Raw genomic sequence first — 21,876 nt, 5'->3', positions numbered from 1 at the left:
TCTCTCAAAATAAATAAATAAGCTTGAAGATGGAGAAGAAGAAGAAGAAGACGACGATGACACTGCATGAACGAATGACTGACAGATCACACGTCCAAGGCAGAGCAGCAACAGAATGCCAGCATCTTGAGTGTGCCCAATATCTCATCTTTCTCTAGCCAGACACATAATTCTGTTTTCTAAAGCCTGTTGACAATGACTGACTCCTTCTGCCACCGCCTTGCTCAAGCCCAACAAGAGCTGAGCCCTCAGCCTCTGACTTCAACCTTGTCTGTTCAGTCGTAATCCAGAGAGCCAGGCTGCACCACCGTTTGTGAAAACTGGCTCTCTTTACCTTTCCGGGTGACAACACCTAAGGATTGATCTAGGGAGGCAGCTGGCATTCGGGTTGGGCTGACACACTGTCAGAGAAGGGAGACGACACAGAGTCAATCCTTAGGAGACCAGAAGAGGCTTGCCCTGAGAGCAGAACCTCACTGTGTGCCAGCCCGGTCAGGGATTCTAACCAGGTCCAGGGGAGAGGGTCTGTGTTGAGATGGACAATATATTATCCACTGACCCTGTGGATCCTGAGGGAACTTGAGCAAAGTCGGGCAAAACAGGAAGAAAAAGAGAGTGTTTTATATTATGGTAAATACAAGTAAGTGAAACACTTCTGTTGCTGCATCCAAAAAAACTAACTTCGTGGGGGCGCCTGGGTGACTCAGTCAGATAAGTGCCCAACTTCAGCTCAGGTCATGATCTCACAGTTTGTGAGTTCGAGCCCCGCGTCGGGCTTTGTGCTGATGGCTTGGAGCCCGGAGCCTGCTTCAATTCTGTGTCTCCCTCTCTCTCTGCCCCTCCCCTGCTCACACTCTCTCTCTCTCTCTCAAAAATAAATAAAGGTTAAAAAAGTTTTGCAAAGAAACTAACTTTACAAGGTCACTAAATTGAAGAGTAACAACGAAGTTAGAGTCCACAAGAAGACTGTCCTTCCCCTTCTCTGTCACCAACTGACAGTGCTTGTGACATGGGTGACAGACAAGGCCCACAGGGAGCAGGAGAGGAATGAAGCAGGGGGGTGGTCATGTCACCGAACTCACTGGGCCAGCACCTTCTCCAGGCCCCCAGGAAGAGAGAAGGCAGGGCCCCCAGGAGGTCTGAGAAGGAAAGAGAGGGGATAGGAGGTGGGGGAGCACAGGTGGATCGGGGCCCAGGGCTGAGAGTCCAGGGGGTTGTGCTGGGGAGAACGTGGAGCCAGACCTACAAGGATTTTGAAGGGGCCTGGAAAATGAGGGCTCCCAGTAGAGACCCCTTGAGAAACTCTCAGTGAATGGGATTATTCTGATTAAAACAGCCTTTTATAAAGAGGAGGGAGGATAAGAAAATGCCTTTGCAAGTCTCTGATGTTGATGGTTGAGTATGGACTCTTGTACTCACTCCCTTTCACACTGAGCAAGTTCATTACCTCCTCATCCACAAAATGGCAGCAATAGTACCTTCGTTATGGAGTTGTTGGGGATTAAAGAGATGATTCATGGAAAGCACTGAGCACTGTGCCTAACAAGTACTGCATTTTCAGTGTCACTATTTCCTTTATTTGCAATCCCAGGTGGGTATTGGTGTTGAGCAGGGCTCAGCACATTGGCAGAGGCTATGGCCCAAAACAAGAACCAACTATTCTTTGTTCAATAAACCTTTTCGAGCACCTTCCTTCCAGGCACTATTGCCGGGAACTCGAACCTACAAGGCAGCAGAAGGGTTGGTCACACCCAATCACACCCTTGCGTAGGATAGGCATCCGATCCAGAGAACATCTCTGTATTAAGTAGCAGTAAGCCGTCAGCTCTCAGGGAGCTGAGGTCAGTTTTGCAGGGCACATGCGAGGCAGAAGTATAACCACAGGAGAGCATGGGGAGGGAGAGCTAACTATGCATCTGCACGATGGATTTTTGTGTCTGATTCTACGAGTGTCTGGGTTTTCCATTCTACTGACATCGTGACCAAGATGGCTCTCATCCACTAAGAGAGGGTAACGAGCTTTCTGAACACTTGGACCTTTAGTAAAAATTCCTCTGAAAACAATGCAAGAGAGACATCTGGACTGCCTTCCTCTGGGAGTGCCATGGGTCAGGTCTGTGCAGAGGAACCATCCAACGTTGTCATCGTGTGCCTGGCAATGACACATGCTAATGAGACTGAACCATGAAAGACACACGATTGGGCCCAGTGTAGGTGAATGCCTAGATGTAGGGCAGTTCCCAAGCAAGGAACAAAATATGGTTTGGAATTCAAGTGCAGCTGGTAAATCTCTTCCTCCTGGCTTCCTAGTCTTCCTTAATAGACGGTTTTGTGTGCCTTATCAGGGTTTCCATACCAGGCTAACCATGAGAATCATTTAGGGAGATTTGAAAAATGCGGATTTCTGTGCCCCACCCCCAGAGACACTGATTAAATAGGTCTGTGCTGTGTATTATTAAAAAGCTCCTTGGGTAATTCTAGCTAATTCACAGCTAGGTTGAATCACGCTAGTAGATAATGATGCAGCAAACCCGTGATCAGGAAGGAAGCTGAGGCTCACAGGCAAGGGTAGACCCAAGGCCACTAACTTAGGGCTTCCGAGGCTCCAACTCTTCATTCCCAGAAACAGGGACCTAGTGACTGCCTCTTGACCCTTACCACGGACTCCCTTTCACGGAGACATAGAGGAAATTCTAAAATCTGATACCAGCTGGCTTTCTAGAATTCTCTGAGACTGTGAGTATAGAGTACTAGAATATTAAAGATGGGACCACTCAACAATAAAACCCAAAGATTCCCAACCTTTTATTTTCAAGAAACGTTCCAGTTGCTAGGAAAGTCGCGAAATGGTACTCTACCCTTAAGACAAGGAAGTACATGTTTTTCCTTTCCCTGCCGGCTTTGATTTAGGAGGGACTCAGCATCACCGACCAGGTCCCCAGCTACCATATTCTGACATCCAGTGGGCAAAGAGGACATGCCTCCCAGGGGCTGTTCCCAGGTAATGACTGTGTGGGGTGGGGATAATGGGGCAGACCCTTCTTGAGAGACGCTGACCATCCTTGACAGCAGTGTTGGCTCAGAGACTCCCAGACTGTTTTGCCAAACCCTCTCTAGACTGCACAGAAGTTGAGGATGCCTTTCCCAACCTTCCTCCCTCTGCTCACACTTGATTCCTGATCAAAGAACTCTCCTTCTTAGTCCTTCTTAGCCTCCTCTCTCCTTTCTTTCATGCGGACATTTCCTTTAACCAAGTCCTCACACATTTAATCCCGCTTTGCCCCCACCCCTACTTCTGGGAGGACCCAGACTAACAGGCCTACTTTGGAATAGCTGGAGTTCTGATGCTATACTGGTCCTCCAGGGACGTTCAGATCTGTGGCCTTTGGGGTTTGAGGCCTTGGAAGTTCAGGGACTTCAGCCTTATGGCACCAAGCAAGGGTTGGGAAGAAAGACACAGAGTAGACATTTAGAAATAAATCTCCGTAGCTGACTCAAAAGATGAGAGCCTCTGATTTTATTTCTTCATTACTACAAGGTAGAAATTCTTCTTTTACAGATAATAAAATGGAGGCTCAGAGAAGCCAAGTAACCTGCTCAAGATCACTCAACTAATAAATGTCAAAGCCAAGAAATTTCCAACCTCAGAGGTCACCTTCTGTCTACTCCGCTGCAGGAATTGTTCACAGAATGCAGCATAATGGGATGCTTAAGAGCACAGTTTGGAACCGGACTGCCTCGTCTTTAAAGGAAGGATAATGTACCTGCCTCGGAAGATGATGTGAATTAGTTTCGGTAAGTGCTGATTAAACATCTGCTGGTAGCGGGTTGGGTTTCCTCTGTGTGCGTCCATCAGGAAGTTGGGGATGGTAGACGGGTTCTAAGGGGACTGTGACTGCATCTGCGAGTGTGTGAAATAATAAGTCATTTATGTGACTGAAGCATGGGACACCTGCAAGGAAAAGTACTGAAGGGAAGGATTGACCAGGACTGTCTCTCCTGAAGGGTGAGTAGGACCCAGGGGCAGAAGGACACTGGCCACTGAAACCAGAGACTGTCCAAAAATAAGGGGATCCCCCAACATGGGGAGTGCAGGAGCAAAAGGACGTGGGCTATTTCTTCCAGAGAAGCAGGGCAACTTGAGGGACTGAACACAGCCTTGCTCCAGATTTTCTCAGATTCCCTTGAAAGTCAAGAAGAACCTTAGAGGAAAACAGATTTTTTTAGAAACTAGTTATTAAGCATGTGATTTACTTAATGGCTTAAAAAAACATGACTTGTCTTAAAATACTAGGTTGGGTTTTTTTGGGGTTTTTTTTTTTGTTGTTTGTTTTTTTAAGGAGAGAACAATTAGATAATGAATTGCACCTAGGTCTTGTGGGAAATAGGACCTAAAAAACCCCCGATGACCTACAGTTTTTTTCCGGCAAGTAAGGAAAGAGAGCAGGTTTCAATGTCCACACGATCCCACCTTGTTCCCAAGGGTTTTGCGTAGACAAGCTTTGTAGCTCCAACAATCTGAACGATTGGTTCATCAAGATACTCACAGGTCCTTACAGATGTTGCTGCCTTTTCCTCGTGTAGAAGAGCATTGCCGTGACTCAAGCAAGTTCAGGACACAAGCTGGGAACCAGACTGCTGGGGAAGGGAAAGGCACCAGACGAGGCCGAGGCCGGAGATCTGGTACCACTGAGTTCAGCGCAGCATTTACTGAGCACTTCCTATGCGCTGTCTTCTGGGCTGGCCCCTGAGCATATAAAGACAGGGACTTCACAGAGCTCACAGGCTGGTGGGGAGAGAGAGGCAGGCAGATATTCACGCAAAAATGTGACACGTGTTAAAAAAAAAAAAAAAGTAACACATCATGGCACATTTGGCCCCCTTGGTTGAGCACCTGATTCTTGATTTTGGCTCGGGTCATGATCTCACAGTTGTGAGCTTGAGCCCCACGTCGGGTTCTGCGCTGATGGTGTGGAGCCTGCTTGGAATCCCCTCTCTCTCTCTCTCTCTCTCTCTCTCTCAAAAATAAATAAATAAACTTTAAAAAAAAGGAACACATCATGCATGCTCAACACCCTAGCTCTGCTGAACCTCTCCCAGGCTCGTCAGTGGCCACACCCCAATCTCACTTCCAGTCATCATGCATAGTCTTCCTTAGGCCTGGAATCCTTTCCCTCCATCTCTTGCTTAAATACACTCCCTCAGAGATTCCCCCTTTGTCCACAAGACGAGCTCCCCAGCTCTCTTCTCTAGGAGCTTACCCAGTTGATCCCCAAACAACACAGGTTTGAACTGTGCGGGTCCATTTATATGTAGATTTTTTTCCCAATAAGTACAGTCTTATAAGTGTATTTTCTCTTCCTCGTGATTTTCGTAATAGTATTTTCTTTCCCCTAGTTGACTTCATTGTAAGAATACAGTATAGAATACATATAACAGCCTTTGTTGTAGGGCAGCTGTGAAAATCAAGTGGGTGTTAAACTATTTGGCACAAGGCTTGTCATCCAGCAGGTGCCCCGTCCACAGCAGTTTCTGGGTTGTAACTAGATGGTGAAGGAAGCAGGCTTGTCTTTGGAACCCTCCCTCCTTTCATCTTGGGCCCTTTTTCCACCTTCCAGGTGTATGCACTCCCTTTGTCCGCCTCCCAGATGGCCTCTTTTTTTTTTATGTCGCCAAAAGCCCCCTCTTGTTCCCACATCACCCCTGTCCCCAAATCACCTCTTGCCTCTCTTCCTCTTAAGTATTCTGTATACTTGTTGAATTCGATCTCAAGTGCTAGGTCTCTGCGATCTCACAACAAGGCCCAAGTGCTCTTGAACAGAAGGTACTTGATCACACAGCTGTCTGTCTCATGGGGCTCCTGAGCCGCTGATCTCTGGCCACGAAACACAAGAGCGAGCCCACGAGCTCGGGCAGAGGGGCTTTCCTGACCCCTTCTAACTGGACTGAGCAGATTGCACTAAGTGTCTCAAACCTGTCTGTGCAGCCAAATCGCCCAGAGATCTCTTAAGAAAATACAGATTCCTTGGTTCCACCCCCAAATTTCTTACTCAGAATCTCCAGGGATGCTATGCCTGAAGACCAGGTGACGGCTTCACTTGCTCTTTTTGTTGTTGTTATTTATTTATTTTGAGAGAGAGAGAGAGACAGAATGCAGGAGGGGCCGAGAGAGAGGGAGAGACAGAATCTCAAGCGGGCTCCACGCTGTCAGCACGGAGCCCAACGCGGGGCTCAAACTCACCAACCATGAGATCGTGACCTGAGCCGAAACCAGGAGTCAGATGCCCAACCGACTGAGCCACCTAGGTGCTCCTGACTTCATTTGCTCTTAAAGTTGAGCAGATACAGGGCCACCCTGAGTAGGGGTGCCCTCCTTCCCTACCAAGTACGGGGGCTGTGAAGGCACAGCGAGGGTGCCCCATGGCCTGGAAAAGCAGCGGCCAGCACCAGCCTGGTGTCCCGCCTGATGCCTTTCTCTCCCACCTCTTCCTCGGTCTCCAATGCCACAGCCCTGTTTTCCAGGAAACCTCCATCTCCCCGCTATCACCGCAGCGACTGCGGGCAAAACGCCCCCCCCAACAAACTAAACGCGGGCAGCTTTTATTGAACGCAACGCCAGCTATGACATTTATCATTTCCCTGAATCACCACAACGATAGGAGACAGTTACCATTACTGGTTTCATCTTACAGGTAAGAAAACCAAAACTGAAATTAAGTATATGCCCATGGGCATGAAGTCAGTATATGGCAGGACTTGAACCTAGGGAAGTCCGAATTCGGAACTGGAATTCCTAACCCCTGCACTCTGTTGCCTTTCTTTTTTTTTTTTTAATGTTTATTTATTTTGAGAGAGAGAGAGGGAGAGAGAGCGAGCGAGCATGAGCAGGGAAAAGGGGCAGAGAGAGAGAGAGAATCGCAAGCAGGCTCCGAGCTGTCAATGCAGAGCCTATCTTGGGGCTCGAACCCACAAACCGTGAGATCGTGACCTGAGCCGAAAATCAAGAGTCGGACCGCTTAACTGACGGAGGCACCCAGGTGCCCCACTTTGCTGCCTTTATGTACTCGGTCGCTAGGCTTCACGATGTGTCTCCTTTCTACCGCAGACGACTGATTCACCGTGTTTGGGGAATTTTACACATTCTGCCCTGTGATCGTTGAGGATGAGCCAGCAGCTTGTACTCAGCAGCCGGGAGACCCTTATTCCAGCACAGAATCACAGCCTCCCTTTCTCTGTAGGGAGCCTCCCGGCCACTGAGTCACAGGTGCCGTCTTCCTGGGCCCTTGAAACAAGGCTGTTAAAGTGGCTCCCTTGTGTCACCTGCCTTCACAGCGGCACCTGCCTTCACAGTGTAATGCCCGGGGCCCTGGTCCTCCGCCACAGCAATCGAATCAAATCGAAAACACAACACCTATAAGGAGACACCCTGTACTTCCTTGGTCCAGCCAAATGAATGTTTGGACCACTAGAAAGACCTCAAAGAGAGTACAGACTGTCAGCTCTACCTCTCACGTGGCATTCCTCAACCCTGGATGCACTTTCCAATCACCTGGGAAGCTTTGAAAGAAATATCAATGCCCGTGCCCTACCACCCACACTTTCTGATCTAACTGGACTGGGATGGCTCCCGGAGTCCCCAGTGATTCTCACAGGCAGCCGGGTTTGGGAAGCCTCGCTCCGGGATGCCGCTCTTGTTCTGTCACTAAGAATGTCTTTTCAACTTGGGGAGGTGGTTTTCTGTCCCCCTTAAGAAACGGACATAGCTCTTCCCCAGTGAGGGGGGGGGGGGGCGGCCAGGGCTCATTTTGAAATTTTTCCGTAATGCTTATTTATTTTTGAGAGACAGAGGGAGACAGAGCACAAGTCAGGGAGGGGCAGAGAGAGAAGGAGACACAGAATCCGAAACAGGCTCCAGGCTCGGAGCGGTCAGCACAGAGCCGGACGCGGGGCTTGAACCCACGAACCGTGAGATCATGACCTGAGCCGAAGTCGGACGCTCAACCTGACTGAGCCACCGAGGCACCCCAGCCACTGCTTCTTTTGAAAGAAGGTCGTTTCTCTTTCCCTTCCCCAGGTAATTCATTGGTCCTCCTGGAAGGACTTTGATCACCCCATGAAGAGAGCTGTCTCTAAAATCTTTAGCAGGTCTGTCTCTCTGTCTCTCTCTCTCTCTCTCATAACTCATCCCTCTGCCTCACAACACTTGGAGTCTAACAATCCTTCCTCACATCTAATCCAAATCCCTCCTACTGCAAACTCCAGTTTTCTTGTTTGTCCTTGTCAGAAACAAAGGGCAGCTTTCTCACTCGAGCAAAGCTCTTGAGGACTGATTGGTGAGGAGGCTGCCAACAGAGGGTAAACGCAGAATTGTCTGACCTTGGTTTTACATCCGCCCTCAGGTACGATTTGTCTCTTCCTCCAGGACCCTGATGAGCTAAGAAGAAGGGCATTCTGGTTGAGGGTCCTCGATTGATTTATTTATTTTTTAATTTTTTTTAATGTTTACTTATTTTTGAGACAGAGACAGAGCATGATCGGGGGAGGGTCAGAGAAAGAGAGACAGAATCTGAAGCAGGCTCCAGGCTCCAAGCTGTCAGCACAGAGCCCGATGTGGGGCTCGAACCCACAGACCTTGAGATCATGACCTGAACAGAGGTCAGACGCTCAACCGACTGAGCCACCCAGGCGCCCCGAGGGTCCTCGATTTAATTCCTAGGATGAATAAGGATGACTTGGGGTTTCTTTGTTATTTTTAGTCTTTCCATCTCTTCACTTATAAAGCAGATAAAATTGTAGGGGCGCCTGGGTGGCTCAGTCGGTTAAGCGTCCGACTTCGGCTCGGGACATGGTCTCGCGGTTCGTGGGTTCGAGCCCCGCGTCAGGCTCTGTGCTGCCATCTCAGGGCCTGGAGCCTGCTTCGGATTCTGCGTCTCGCTCTCTCTGCCCCTCCCCCACTCACACTCTATCTCTCTCTGTCTCTCAAAAATAAAGAAATGTAAAAAAAAAAATTTTTTTTTTTAAATAAAGCAGATAAAATTGTACTGAGGGGCACCCGGGTGGCTCCGTCAGTTGAGTGGCTGACTCTGGATCTCAGCTCAGATCTTGATCTCGGGGTCATGAGTTCAAGCCCCACGTTGGGCTCCACGCTGGGGGTGGAGCCTACACTGAAAAAAAAAATGTGTTAAGGAAAGGCCACATCTAAGGAACAGCTCATTCTTCCTGGCACTCGTTTCCACTGCTCCTCCCCCCACCGGAGTCTCCTTGAACCCATAGCTCCACCTGAGTTTGTGAAGCAAAAGGAAGGAAAGATAAAGCCAGTGTGTGAACTGGCTCTTTTTCTGTAACCTACAGAAACTAGGACACCAGCAACACGAGGCTGTCGCATTTAATGTCTGTGGATTTGTTCCAAGGGACAAGTTCATGGGTTGATCAACTGAACAGAGGTAGTCACCCGAGAACCTTAGGGGACTTACCCCAAGTGTCATGTTCCTGTTTGTTTGTGGCTGGGCAGACCGTGGTCACTGCTTCATAGCCACCCCCAGTGCTTGGAGGAAAAAGAGTATCCTACCTGCTCGGTGACTAATTGGTTGAAAACAAGTCTGCAATCTGTTAAGCAGAATGTGTCTCCCTTCTTGCCGCCCCCCTCCCTGCCCTATTGCCATGCTGTTAAAGTTATGAATGTCTCTTTCCAGTTTCCCCCACTGGGATAGCTATGTTCTCGATGTTGTCTTCGGCAAATTACCAAAATAGAATTTATGATTCATTGACCCAAATTATATTCCCACTGACAATATCTGCAGAAATTCTGTTCAACAATGGCTTGCTGAGTTTACAGAAAACATACATCACTCCCTGGAATTCACCCTCCCCAACAAGGCCAACAGAAGTGCAAATTAAATCTTATCTGCTCGGAAGTCCTTGATGAAGAACACCCTGGTCTTGGCAACTGGATGAATATTTTCAAAAAGCTTTGAGAAAGCAAGCTTGTTAGCATTCTTGCAGTTAAATCCCGAGGCGTGTATGAAAGACCTCTCTGTATGGACCATATAGCCTATTTTCTTAAACTACAACTCTGACCTTAAGGTCTCGTGCTTACTTTGTGCTCTGAGTACCTTAAGACGTTGTAGACCTTTTTCTCAGCAGGTGCACATCCTGCATGGTAATCAGGCTGTAGCTTTGATTTTTCTTGCTCATGATCTTGAAGAGGAAGCGAAGTGATCTAAAAAGTTAAGAAACCAAACTTAGGTTACTTTCCTTACTAGATAAACTTCTTCCCTGGTGACTCTTGCCTTTGTGAACTCATCTCAGAATGAAATAAAGGTTAAAACCCTAGTTTATCAGCTTACAGTCTGTTAAGCAGAGTGAGACGGAATCCCTGCAAAGCAAAAGAGAAGGACTGAAGATATGATGGGCACCTTCCACCCCTCTTTCCGAGTGAATGCAGCCCTAAAAACCAGCAAGAATGCACAGGGTAGCTATTTGAGGACTCTAAAAAATAAGTGATAGCAGTTGGATTGGGAAAGCCCAGAATGGGAAATGCCAGAGAACCAGCATTGTCTGCCCTACCCCTGCCCGCCCCCCTTTTTCTCCCTGATGTTTCCTGGCTTGGACTCAAGGCAGCCCCAAAATTGGAAGCAAGAAGCAGATATGGATAGAGAAAATTCCAGGAGAAAGCCCTCTACTTCTGGCTCTACAAGCAGAAAGGAGATTCCGGATGCTTAGGAGGAATGGAGAAAATGGTCCATTTTTCTTTTTCTTCTTCTCTGTTCTGTTGTGCCCAAGTCCCAGACAACCCTGAGGTACTGGAGGCAATGACAGCAATGGTGCTCGCAGGTACCTCGAACTCTCTTCCTTCTGGGTTCCTCTGTCTTTTCTCTCCTTTCCCCCTCTGCCTCGTCTCCCCAGATCTCTTTTGAATCCAACTCAGGAAGACAAAAAGCTTGTCATCGATCAAAATCTTTACAGCAGTAACTGCTCAGGCCTGTGCTTGGAGCCCCAGTTCGGGAAGCTCTGTGTCAACTATAAGGACATAGGGTGTGTGTAGGAGTAAAGGTGCTTCCAGTTGCCTTGGGCTTAGACATGGATTGATACTTAGAGAAAGGGGCTTTAGAAAGGGGGTTTTGTTCCCTCTGAAGTATTTACCTAAAATTCCTTAATCCATGAAAGCATTTTCATGTGAATCCTTTTTCCATTTATTCCTTCACGGAAGTGGCACACTTTCAAAGCATGAATGATGATTACAAGTCACTGGGGGCAAACATTCTAGTATTGGCTCAGGCTCATTGAAAAATATAAGAACACTGTTGTGCCCTTCGACCATAGAAGAGGGTATCTTTTTATATGTAGATATCAGTTAATTTCAGGATGATAACTGATGTATCGTCATGAATTTACCATCCACTCACGGAGAACCAACTATGTACAAAGCACTGTTCAGACTTTGAGAAACAGATTTTGACTTTTAAAAGAGGATTTATTTGCACAGGTACATCCTGAAATAGCAAAGCGTTACTGGTCTGCTCTTCTAGAATCCTGGTTGGAGCTTTGGACATTAAACACGTAATGCATTGACATTAAATTTACAGGTATACAGACTTACAGAAAAATCTGTCGTCCCTACGTAAAAGGGCAAGTTAGGTCTAGCAGAGAGTCGCCACCCCTGATGGTCCACCCCCCCCCCCAGAATCAACAACCCCCTTTGCAGTCAGGCACAGGCCCCACCTGAGACCCCGTGAATGGCCACACATGTGGGGTGACCATGGCCACCAATGATGAGGACCTTGAGAGGGTGAGGAGGCCAAGTTTCCCCTAGGAAAAGCAGAGCTTCCCAGATTGATCCTGGACTTAAAGACAAGACAGTTCTCTCTGGAGTACAGGGGCACCTGAATCTACCTCCCTCCCTTCTCACCAACACTACCCAATGGCCCCAGAGTTCAAACTCCCTTGGAAAAGTCGCTTGGGGCACCTGATTGGCTCAGTCGGTTAAGCATCTGACTTCAGCTCAGGTCATGATCTCACAGTTTGTGGGTTTGAGCCCCACATCGGGTTCTGTGCTGATAGCTCAGAGCCTGCTTCAGATCCTCTGTCTCCCTCTCTCTCTGCCCCTCCCCTGCTCACACTCTCTCCTTCAAAACTAAATTAAAAAAAAAAAAAATTAAAAAAAAAACTTAAAAAAAAAAATCAGCTGCTCTTCCTTGGGTGGGACCACCTCATGGCAGTAATTCCCTGCCTGGGACGGTGGTCCAGCCTCATATCTACTATCCCTCTTCAGACAAGCTTCCTTGTCAGCCTGATCAATCCCAGGGCATCTAGGGCGCCATGATGACTTGCGTGTATCCACGTGAGCCAGAAGGGGATCACCGGACTTGTCCTCAGCTCCGCATTACCCCTACCCCATGTTTCTCTGTAGATCACCATTGCAAAGTGACATTCAGGGTCCCCTGTCGGAAACGGGACTGGCCAGGAGCTAGGATAGGGATAGAGGGATAGAGTTTCGCCTTTGAAGCCATTGAAGCCAGAGAGAATGTGAAGCCTTTTCCACGCCCGAGCATCAGGCTGATAGGGTGCCGGAACATTTGGTGTGTCCCACACAGCGAGTCTGTAAGGCCTGAGCTTCCTGGTTTCTAAATGCAGTCATGTTGATCTGCACTGTTGCCTTGGTAGAGTTCCCAATCCTGACGAGGCTTCCGAGTTACCCAGCAGCTTGTTATAGATTCCAGACAGGCTGGTTCCTTGGGTCTGTGAGGTGGGGCCCAGCAATATTTTTTTCTTTTTTTAAACAACCCACAGGGGTGATTCTGAGGCAGCATGAGCTGGCATTTGGAAACGATTGGTATACATGATTGCCTCTGGACAAATTAAGATACGAACCCATTTGGCCTTCCTGAATCTTAGATGGTGACTGCGGCATTTAGACTACCCCGAGGGGTTCTGGGATCCCCAAGCATCCAGTTTACCACGGCCGTTGTACTGAAGTTTTATCCGAACTCCGTTTCTGCACATCTCTAACTTGCTTCCAGGACAGAAAGTGCTGACGGGAGCAAAGCAGAGGTAAGTAATGTGGAAAAGCTCTTAAGCACGGAGAGATGCTTGAGCAAACTGGCCTTCTCCTAAGCAGTTCTCAACAGCCCTTTAAAAATGCAACAGAGCCGACTGTACTTTGAATCATATTCTCCTTGCCTGCTGGCTCCCCACTCTCCCGGACGCCTTCCTCTGGAGGTCACTGAGAACATAAAGTTCCCAAAATGCTGGGCACAGGCCAAGCGGAAGGTCTTCATGGAATTTTCTGTTTGTTTTTCACGTGGCAAGGTTACAAGCTAAGACAAAGTCTCCAATCAGAAGATAATAGAGCAGCCATTGTCACCAATCCCTTCACAGGGCCGAAGTCTGGAATCCATTGCTGTGCTCGCTCAGGTCCTCTAGAGCTGAGGTCACACAATAGCAGAAGAAGGGAAACAAATGAGGTGGCTGTCAGTAGGGGACCGGGGACAGGAGTTCTGATATGGCCGCACGATGGAAAATTATGCAGCCCTAACAAAAGAATGAGAAAGTGTTTATGCCCTGATTTGGAAAACTCTTTGTAAGTGTAATGTTAATTGAAACAAATAAATGCAAAAATGCAGAAGCAAGGAGATGACATATGTATGCATTTGTTTATATCTGATTATATGTGCATTTCTGGGAGGACGTGTTTAAAAAATACCATTGTTTGCCTCTGGGGAGAACTAAGACGGGGAGGGGAGGGTTCGCACGTACTCTTTTTTTTTTTAATTCAAGCATAATTAAGATACAGCGTTACATTAGCTTCAGGTGTACAATATAGTGATTCAACAATTCTATGCATTTCTTGGTGCTCATAGAGGATCCAAAGCAGGCTTCACCCTGACAGTGGTGAGTCCCAGTGTGGGGCTTGACCTCACGAGCTGTGAGATAATGACCCGAGCCCAAGTCGGGCACTCAACGGACTGAGCCACCCAGGAGCCCCGGGATAAGTGTACTCTTAATCCCTTCATCTTCCTGCCCACCTCCCCTCTGGCAGCCACCAGTTTGTTCTCTGTATTTAAGAGTCTGGTTTTCGCTTGTCCCTTTTTTTTTTTTTTAATTTAATTTTTTATTTGTTCCTTTGGTTTCTTCCACATAGGAGGGAAAACAACTCTTAAGGATCTGCATTGATTGCGGGAACAGGTAATCTGAATGAAGCTACATGTAAAGGTATTTATGTTTAGTTCTGGTTCAATTTCACTTTTTTTTTTTTTTTTTTTTTGCCACAAATTCGCCTCTCTAATCATGTTTTGCTCACCCTAATTTTAGACCAAGCCTGAGTTATATGAACACACACCAGCTGGACAGTGGGAGGAAACCGCTAAGAAGCCAGTCTGGGAAAGAACATTTGCCTTGGGTGACTGATGTGCAAATAATAAAGAGTGGCTATGGTTTGCAGCCCAGTTGTCTCCAGAAGGTGACAGCATTAAGGTCACGATCCACTAGTGGCGTGCCCTGGAATTTGCATACTCTTACTAAGAGTCAAAGAGTCTGAGTCAATCTAAAATTATGGCAGCTGATTGCAAAAATGGCCCCAGTTACGCTGCCCCATGCAGTCACGTGCTTACTCTATGACCTGTAACTCTTCCTTTCAAGTAATAGAACCTATTTCCTCCCTTCTTGACCCTGGACTGGCCTTTTGACTAGTTTGGGTCATTAAAATGAAGCAAAAGTAGTGTTGTGCCATACGCGAGCCTAGGCATCAGGAGACCTCCTACACTTCACTCTGTCTCTTGGAGGACTGCCACGGACGTGAGCCCGAACCTGGCCTAGCGGCTGGGGTGACGGCCCTGAGCTGGAGCTCCAGGTGTGCGGGAAGGCCCAGCCAAGATCAGCAGAGCCAATCTGCCGAGGGTAGACACGTGAGGATTAACCTGGGATCAAAGCTGTCCATCCGACTCCTACCCTCATGAGTTGAATACAAGCCTCTTGTTTTAAGCCACTGAGTTTTCTGGTTGTTTCTTACATAGCCTTACTGGGACAGCAGATGACTGGCACAGAACTTCTTTGCTGTCCTGGCTTTGCTTCCTTTCCATCTCTAGTAGGCTACCGTTACTGTTATGATTGGACAAGATAGGATAAAATAGGCAGAGAGGGAAAGGATAGAACCTGAGATCCCTGGGTGGGGGAAAACACCTATTTTGGAACAACGCTAGGAGCCTCAGACTACAGCAACCCCCCCCCCTCGGGTTTAAGGTTCCCCTTAAGAATGTAACAGTCACCGCCTACTCCCCCTCAGGTTCCCCTCGGGAATTTGACAATCAAAATACCTGACTAAAAAAAGTAAACCATAAAACTCATGGTACATGAGGGACAGTATGACCAGTCTGACTCCTCACACAATGGAAACGAGCCAATCAGGATTGGACAACCCAGTACCCAGAGCCATCCAGCCAATAAGGGTCGAGCCTGACAAGAAACGAGGGGGAAGTGAAGGCAGACAAGAACCTTATGAGACAAGGACCCTTGCCTATAATCTGTAGGTCTTCACCATCGAATGCCCCCTCTCTGTAAAGAGAGATTTCCTACTATTCTTACTTCCTAATCGTATACTCTAATAAATTTTTGCCGGCTGCTCCTTGTGTCCACCTCTTCACTCTTCAAAGAGGTGAGACGACAAATCCAGGGTATTGAGGTACAAAAAATCCTGCCATGTTTTCTCATTACCCGCTCCTCAGTCTCCATGAAATTCAGCTCATTAAAGAGCGACCATCAGGTGTCAGACCTTTAATGCACAGTCCCTGACCTCAAGGCGTGGACAGTCAGGTTGATGAGGTTTTGGGGTGATGGTGGGGTTTGTGGGGTCTGGAGCCGACAGCCAAGAAAGAGTTCTTGAAGATGTCTTCAGTGTAGAAAGGTGATTTTCCTAAAGCTCGGGGCCAGGACCCATGGGCAAAAAAGAGCTGCCTCAGGACCCTGAAGAGACACTGGTTATATTCTTGGGAGCTGGGGGAGGTAAAGTCAAGGGGAAGTTGCCCACGAGATTTTCATATGCTAAAGAAGACTCACAGATTGCGGGAGGTTTAGCTATTGTCAACCCAAGGTTGTTTTTTTTCCCTCTAGCCAATCATTAGCATCAAGACAGTAGGGAGTCCCGGAGACACGTTTTGCTCGGCCTGCCTCACTTATTTGCCAACCGGCCGCAGGTTATAAGGAAATTTAATTTTATCTGCCATTTCCTTCTGCCTTTGTTTCCCACATCAGGGTGGGGAAGCCGACCGGAGTGAAGTATGCACGGATTATCGTGATCACACAGGAGAGGTACACTAGCCCAGGCTGGACGTTCGGCAAAGTTTCCTGGCAATGACCTCTGAACTGTTTCAAAGGATAAATAAACGTTTGTCAGTGAAAGAATGTACAAGGCATTTCCAGGCAAAGAGCACAATGCAGGGAGAGGTAAGGGGGCAGGCACTTTTCACCCATTTTGAAACCCTTCTGGTTTCTAACCTCCACACCTCCCCTCACCCCTGCTTCTTTTTCTTCCAGTTTCCCCCAATTATAGTTTATGGTTCAGTCTCCTAGAGCCTTGCTACTCAAAGTGGGGCCAGCAGAACAGCAGCGGTGACATCACCTGGGGGCTATTTAGAAATGCAGATTCTCGAGTTCCACCCCAAACAAGCAACTGAATATTCATTTCAACAAGATCCCCCTAGGTGGTTCAGGCGCAGATTAAAGTTTGCAAAGTGCTTCTTTCACTATAACACTAGCACTAGGGGGAAAGCTAACAGCTTGCCCTGTAACTTCGGCCATAGAACCTTTTATGGGTAAGTTTTGCAGAAGGGAGGTTCACCAGCAGTCGGTATATTACTTGTACCAAGTATCCTTTTAGACGGTCTTCAAATACAGCTATTTTTCTTGAAGGCATGTTTATTTTTTTATTTTTATTTTTTAACGTTTATTTATTTTTGGGACAGAGAGAGACAGAGCATGAACGGGGGAGGGTCAGAGAGAGAGGGAGACACAGAATCCGAAACAGGCTCCAGGCTCTGAGCTGTCAGCACAGAGCCCGACGCGGGGCTTGAACTCACAGACCGCGAGATTGTGAGCGAGATCGTGACCTGAGCAGAAGTCGGACGCTTAACCGACTGAGCCACCCAGGCGCCCCTCTTGAAGGCATGTTTTATGTCCCTAATTAAATGGTAACCAAGAACTTCATTTCCTTGATGCACCACTCTTGAGTGCCTCGGGCAGAAAGGAAATGCCAAGATGACGGACAGACAGGCTCTTCCCTGTAGGAGTCTGCAGTCTAGTAAGAAGAGAAGTTCACTGTGAACTTCTGTGAATGGGTGTTACCCATTTCTTGACGGCACTGAGCCTCAGTTTTCTCATCTGCAAAATGGGGGTAACACTTAAGTTGCAAGTTCACTGCAGGGATTAGAGATCATGTGTGTTCAGCACAGACCTGACAGAGAGTCGGTATTCCACAAACAGGTGGCGTGAAAGAGAGATAAACACATACGCTGACGATGCAGAAAAGGGAGAGGTTACGTTTCACTGAGGGAATCAGAATAGGCCTTGCAAAAGAACGAGTACAGGTAAGCATGAGACAGGCTAGTAGAGTTTTTGTAGGTGAAAGAAATTAAATAAGCAAACTCGTTCTCATAGAGATTACATAAGGAGACCAAGAACTCATCTGAATCCCCACCCCGCCCCTGATTTGTGAATTTATTGGTAGGTATAGCCATTTATTTTTTTAAATTTTTTTTAAATTTTTTTTAAATTTTTTAACGTTTTATTTACTTTTGAGACAGGGAGAGACAGAGCATGAACAGGGGAGGGGCAGAGAGAGAGGGAGACACAGAATCTGAAACAGGCTCCAGGCTCCGAGCGGTCAGCACAGAGCCCGACGCGGGGCTCGAACTCACGGACCGCGAGATCATGACCTGAGCCGAAGTCGGCCGCTCAACCGACTGAGCCACCCAGGCGCCCCATATAGCCATTTAAAAGGTAAAACGACTAGAGCCCTTTAAAAAATATTTATGCAGTTTATGCATTAACAAGTCGCCTTTACTGTAAAGATTAAAATGACGGGAAAGAAGATCTCCCAGAAAATCTGGGCCATATGGTTCCTTCACATCGTGGTTGTGCACTCAGATTCAGCCGTTGTGTTGACTGCCTGCTGCCCAGACAGAGCGGGGTGAAGTCAGGACAGAGCCCTGCTTCAGCATGAATGCCTCTGCCTTCTCGAGCTAACACACTCCCTCCGCCACTTAAGAATGCGCAGAGCATTTGCCAGGTCGGGAATGCCTGGCTATGACAGCACCATTTGCAAAGTAAAGAGTCTATTTATGAAGATAATGGCAATACCCAGGCCAAGCCCACCGTGGGAGAACCTTGGCTCCTAATTAGCAAGAGCAGTGCATTTTAACGAGGCCGCCTCTGGTAGGCAGTTGGCTCCTGCCTTGACTGCCAATGAATCTGGGGCAGAGTGAGCTTGTTGGCAGAGAGAACACAGAGCAGGTGAGGAGAACAAAACAGATAGATGCGCTCATCTCTTGGAAACTTTAATCCCCAGAATTATTTGATTTCCCCATTATGCTGGCTGTCGTCCCAAAGGCTGTTTCTCTGGGAGCAAATAGCTCGCAGAAGAAGCTATGGATTTTGGGTGAACTAAGGTAAGCAGATACATCATTTTGAACAACCCTGGAACTATTGTGGGGAGCAGAGGCCTGAGAGGGTTGGAGGCCCAGAAACGTGGGCACTTGATACCTGGAAGGCAATGAAGCCATGCCAAGAGGCCCATGGAGAAGCCCGAATCCTTTGCCTTCTTCTGATTGGGCCAGAAAGCCACAACGGCCCTGGCCTCCGTAAACCCCATGGAGGCGATCTAGTACCTTCAACAGTCATTTAAGGCAGGACGTCAAAGTTCTGCTGAGCGCTCACGGCATGCTGCTTGCTGACGGGCGCCGTTAAGAAAGCAGAACTCCTCCAGCATCTGAGTCGTTTCTGGATTCTGTCTCAAGGAGAGTGATCTCTCCACTGAAAGGGCAAGGGACTAGTCATAGATGGGGACCGGTGATCTGAGATGCATGAAGGAACCGGGGGACCGCCCTAACGCTTTAAACAACGTCAGCTGCTGAGCCCTTGCAGCTTAGACTGAGCATGAGTGACTTGGTGGGTCCCTCACCGGTTACCTCTGAGGCACCAGAGAGGCCCGTGGGTTTGACCATGAGCCCCAGCAAGATAAACCACGGGATTTTCAAAAGAGTGTTTGCGAGCAACTTGAAGAGGCAGGAGCGATCTTTAGGAACAGGTGTTAAGACCACTGTGAGAAAAAGTCATGTAGAGACTGCTAACCATCCCCCAATATCTTTTCTTAGCTTTTTCCACAGGAAGGGCTATTTCAGCAGAGTAAATGGCTGCTGTATTCGTTTCCTGCTGCTGCTGCCATAACAAATGACCAAGACTTTAGTGACCTAAATCAACACAAATTTAATATTTTGTAGTTCTGGAGGCCGGAGGTCTAAAATGCGTGAGCAGGACTGCATTTCTCTGGGGGCTCTAAGAGACCATCTTTTTCCGTGCCTTTTCTAGCTTCTAGAAGCCGCCTGCTTTCTTTGACTTGTGGCCTCGTCCTTCATCTTCAAAGCCACCAGCACAGTTTCAAACGTCTCTCTGTCTCTCTTTGATCCTCTGCCTTCTAACTCTCCTGTCTCCCCTTTACAAGGACCCTTGTTATTACATTGGATTCCTGTAGATAATCAAGGATCATCTCACATTTTGAGAGCCTTTACTTAATCACGTGTGCCAAGTCCCTATGCTACATCAGATAATCAATAGGACCTAGAGATTAGGACATGAGTGTCTTGGCTGGTGGCTGGGGGTGGGGGAGAGCAGGGTAGGGATTATAGGGATTATTCAGCCTACTTGAGCTACCTGAAATAGAAATGAATTATCCAGCCCTGTGACCAAGTCCTGGCTGTGCATATGAGCAAAAGTGAGGTATGTCCTTTTTGAGTCATGCCCTAAACCGAAGACGCATGTTATTTGCTAAAATGTCGATAAGGAAGTCCTTTTAAACCATGCAGATGAGGGCAGTACCCGGAAGTGTTTCAGAAACAAGAGCCTATGTCCCTGATAATTTCTTGGAGCAAAGCCAGCCTACCAGCTTGGACTTTCACACGAGAGAAACATAAACTGCTATCTTGTTACAGTGCTGCAGACAGAACTCCGTGCTACTTAATGCATTATACTAGTAGGCCTCGGAACTATACTTGACGAAGTGTTTCGGAACTCGAGCCGCCTTTAACAAGGTCTCCTTTGATATCCGTGCGCTCAAGATGGAGAAATATGGGTTAAAGCCAACAATTAGGTGGGTTTATAACTGCTTGAGTAACCATAAGGGTACAGATTAATGGGTTGGTATTAATCTCTACACAGAGCTTTTGATAATATGGCCTTGTTACAGTCCTTGCTCTGGACAGTCCAGACTATAGCTGAGATGTTTAATTTTCTTACAGGGGCCTCTTGGAGAGGGCTACAGATATAGGATGGTATGTCAGGGATCACAACACACTGGTGAAGGGACTTAAGACTATGAGCAAGAGTTGAAACAGCAGCAATAAAGAGAGGAGCAGGGCCTTCAGACTGAGCGTTTGTTAGGTATAAGGTACGATGCTAAGTGACGTGGGATAGAAAAGACAAGAAGACACATTTCCTTGCCCTCTTCTGATGGGGGGGATGAGGCATTTATATAAATGTATGCAAGGTATCACCAAATTCTCAGCTTGCAGGGTGGCCCATAGAGAGCCTACAGCATGGGGGTTCCTTGTCAGTTTCTGTTTTGTTTACGTTTTGCCAGCGGTAGCCGAAGGTCCTTTTGTCCACCCCTGGTAGATGATGACTCATCAGAAAGTGCTGGAAATACTATTTTACCCTGGCAAAAAATCAACTTGTGTTTCCAGGAATTGGGTCCTTCCCAACCCCACAGGGAAGGCAAAGAAGTGTTGGGTGTTGCTAAGGACTGTACAGACTTTCTACTCCATCTATCAACCATCAAACTCTTTCGGGGAACCACTGAGCCCTTTTATGGTTAAAAAAATAAAAGTGAATGAGAAGAATAAGCGCTTTGGAGAACGAGGAGACAAAAGGGAATGAGGAGGAGATATGGAAAGGGGCCCTGAGTCTAGAGGGCATCTACTCCTGAGACTGGACCCATGTGGACATGGTCCCCAAAGTGCTAGGGGCCGTGTACCCCAAGAAGAAGCGTGGTGGGGGTTAATGCACAAGTGTCCTAAGCGGGTCCAGGACCGCAGCCTAGGTCTCCATCAAGGCAGGAGGGGATACCGATCTTGCCTGTGCTTCAAGTCCTCGCCTCCAAATCCCCTGCCCAGAGGCCCCCAGGACCCTCATGAATGCTAGAGAGCCACCATAATTGTTCTCTGGGGCTGACCTTGGGGGGGTGTTAGTGCACTCTGAGCTGGGGATGCCAGCATCACCAGTGATGAGAGCACAGGAATACCTTGGGTTCCCAGTAGCAGGGGCACTTTCAGCAGCTTGGAAAGACCACCACACCTGGATAAGCTGAAATGCCCTTCGTATCCCATTATGGACAGGTTCTGGATGTCTGCTTTCTTTCTCTTTCCATGTACGATTCTTAAGATGGTTCAGGACAGTTTCACTTTATAGGCCAGTTGAGCAACAATGTCATTGTCCCCTAGCCCTTCCTGCCCTCGAGAACCAGTCCAAGATCCTCTCCCTGCCCCGGGGACCCCTCGCCGCCTTCGGGTCTCCTGGATATTGTTTCTCTATCCCATGGTAAGCGCGGGTTGCCGCCTGTTAGGGAAGACAGGTAACTAAACAATGCTATATACTGATTCGGTTTAGGATAAATGC

General features: G+C 47.8%; 1 long non-coding RNA gene and 1 other non-coding gene across 2 annotated transcripts; one reads left to right on the top strand and one right to left on the bottom strand.

The window, feature by feature from the left end:
- Positions 1-8,143: 8,143 nt before the first annotated feature.
- On the top strand, positions 8,144-15,331 carry LOC113593146 (uncharacterized). The gene is made up of 4 exons (XR_003413195.2): positions 8,144-8,399; positions 12,790-13,050; positions 14,141-14,211; positions 14,311-15,331. It is a non-coding gene; the product is annotated as an uncharacterized LOC113593146 (long non-coding RNA).
- On the bottom strand, positions 8,603-8,687 carry TRNAR-UCU (transfer RNA arginine (anticodon UCU)). Its single transcript has one exon. It is a non-coding gene; the product is annotated as a tRNA-Arg (tRNA).
- Positions 15,332-21,876: the final 6,545 nt, after the last annotated feature.

Source organism: Acinonyx jubatus, chromosome D1, assembly GCF_027475565.1.
Source record: "Acinonyx jubatus isolate Ajub_Pintada_27869175 chromosome D1, VMU_Ajub_asm_v1.0, whole genome shotgun sequence".
NCBI lineage: Eukaryota > Metazoa > Chordata > Mammalia > Carnivora > Felidae > Acinonyx > Acinonyx jubatus.
This window is presented reverse-complemented; position numbering and strand designations above follow the sequence as displayed.